Consider the following 2,926-nt stretch of genomic DNA (forward strand, 5'->3'; position numbering starts at 1 on the left):
AAGAATTTGATTTACCTGACTACAAGTAAATCAAGAATTTGATTTACTTGACTACAAATACTACTGTATTTGTTACAAAGTTGATGTTTTACTTTTTTCTTTTGCATTTCTACTGAGGGTTGGGGTGGAATGAGAATGAGAAAAATAAATGCTTGTTAACTGAAAAAATAAAATGAAAGTCAAATTAATAATTTTTTTAAAAAAGGCAATCAGGGTTAAGTGACTTGCCCCTGGTCACACAGCTTGGAAGTGTCTAAGGCCAAATTTGAATTCAGGTCCTCCTGACTACAGGGCTCGTGCTCTATCCACTACCCTTGAAAGTCAAATTGACATTGACCTCTTAACAACTACTCTTTGGGTCCAGTACGGAATCAGCCTAATTATCCTATCATCTAACTCACATCTTAAACAGCTGATCAACCAGTCAACATTTATTAAGTGCCTACTATGCACCAGTCACTATGCTAGGTGCTGGGGATAGACAAAGAGGCAGAAGACAGGTGCTGAGATCACTTAATTTAGAATGGGGAGGGACATCTGAGGTCAATTCAGCTTCCTTATTTTTGGGACAAAAGGTACAGAGTACGGGCGGACTTCTTCTCTGAAGGGTTCGTGTATGAAACAGAGTTTGTCAAATGTTTTGATGAAATCAGGCATACTTTGTCACAGGCATTCCTCTGTCTTTTCTAGTCTAGTGACCTAGTTCAAATAAGGTAGTCTGGTTTGCCTTAGGTCCCAAAACTAATTAATATAATTGCAATTATGTGGTTGTGATTTGATGTGCTACAATTTTCATGTGAGGAACAAAAATCCAAGTGAGTGTCAGGAAAAAAAATCTTTTGGGGGCAGATTCTCCAGACCCCATTTATCTTGACCCACCACCACCCTGACTCGGAGGGAAAGGAAAAGCCTAGGTCCCATTATGATGTCCCAACCTCGACCTTCTTCAGGTTGAAGATGAGAAAACAACCTTTTCTTTAAGAACTCTGATCAATGCAATGACCAACCACGATTCTAGATAATAAAGGGTGCTACTCCCCTAGATTAATTACCCACTAGATAGAGTGCTGGGTCTGGAGTCAGAGAATCCTGAGTTCCCATTAGACCTCTGTCTGCCTCAGTTTCCTCAACTGTAAAATGGGAGTAATAATAGCACCTAACTCACACGATTGTTGTGAGGGACAAACTAGATTATATATGTAAAGTGCCTGGCACATAGTAGGCACTTAATAGATGTTTATTCCCTCTCTCCTCTTCCTGCTCCTGACAGATAGGTTGTGGACTCAGAGTGAAGAATGGGTACATTTTCAGATACTGCCAATTTATTTTGCTTGACTAGAGATACTTGTTGTAAGAGTTTTGGTTTTTTTTCTTTAAAAAAATGAAGGATGGGAGCACAGGGGGTCTGGCCTTAAGAAAATAAAAAGAAAAGAGGGTCACTGAAGCATTTTTAAAAGAATTCACAGGGGCAGCTAGGTGGCACAGTGGATAGAGCTCTGGCTTTGGAATTCAGGAGGACCTGAGTTCAAATCCAGCCTCAGACACTTGATACTTACTAGCTGTGTGACCCTGGGCAAGTCACTTAACCTCAATTGCCTCACCAAAAAAAGCAAAAAAAAAAAAAATTCACAAAAGAGAACAGGAAGAAGGCCAGAAGGAAAACACAGACAAGCAGGATAGTTTTGAAACTACATGTTGAATTTATTAGGTACTTATGTAATGGGGCCTTTGGAGCATGCCCAGATAGTCTAATATGGAGGCCCTGCTTTCAGGGAAAGGCAGGTTGTGTTTTTCTACTACATGGATGAGAATAGTCTCTTTTGATTGGGTGCATACCCAGAACAGAATGCTTCTTTTAAAAACTACAGGACTTGGAATCTAGTCAGTCTGTCAATAAACACTTACTAAGCACCTACTGTGTGCCAGGCACCATGCTAAGTGCTGCAGATACAAAGAAAGGCAGAAGACACTCCCTGCCCTCAAGGAGCTCACAATCAATCAAATGGGGGAGGCAACATCCAAATAGCTATGTACCAATAAGTTATCTATGAGATAAATAAGAAATAATCAACAGAGGGGTTGGCACTGGAATTCAAGGAGACTGGGAAAGGCTCCCTTCAGAAGATGCAATGTTAGCTGGGACTCCATGGAAGCCGGCGAAGGCAGAGGCGGAGAGGAGGGAGAAGAGAATTTCAGGCTTGAAGGGCAGCCAGTGAAAATGTCTGGAGCCAGGAGATGGAGCATAGAAAGAAGGCTTTCAAGAGCCAGGAGATCCTGGTTCCAGACCTGGCAAAAATGATCTATGTGACCTTGAGCAAGTAATGTCACTTCTTCAGGCCTCAGTTTCCTCATCTGTAAAATGAGGACATTGGGCTAACTGATCTGTGAGGTTCCTCGAAGGTCTAACGTGCGGTTCCTCTGTGTTCCAAAATGGTACCTCCTCCTTAACCAAAACTCTCATGCCTTGATTTCAGATAGCTGGAGATGAGATGGGACTAGCCCCGTGATTTCATTGCTGGGAAGACTTATGTTAAGGAAACTTCTCATGGCAATGCAGGCCTGTACCTTTTCTGAAACTGATAGAGCCTGAGGGATTTGGCCTGGATCACTCAGTCAGTGTATACCAGAGATAGGACATGAACCTCAGTCTTCTTGACTTCAACTGTCTCTCTGTTCACTAGGCAGCATTGTCTCTCTTTCCTGTAGGTATTAGGAATTAAACAATCTGCTTTTTTTTTTTTTGGTGAGGCAGTTGGGGTTAGGTGATTTGCCTAGGGTCACACAACTAATAAGTGTCAATGTCTGGGACTGGATTTGAACTCAGGTCCTTCTCACTCCAAGGCCAGTGCTCTATCCACTGCACCACATAGCTGCCCCTATACGATCTGACTAAAGCAATTAATACACAGGTATAAATGGGCTTTAG

The sequence above is a fragment of the Vombatus ursinus genome, unplaced genomic scaffold, assembly GCF_900497805.2.
Source record: "Vombatus ursinus unplaced genomic scaffold, bare-nosed wombat genome assembly UNPS02014599.1, whole genome shotgun sequence".
In the NCBI taxonomy this organism is placed as follows: domain Eukaryota; kingdom Metazoa; phylum Chordata; class Mammalia; order Diprotodontia; family Vombatidae; genus Vombatus; species Vombatus ursinus.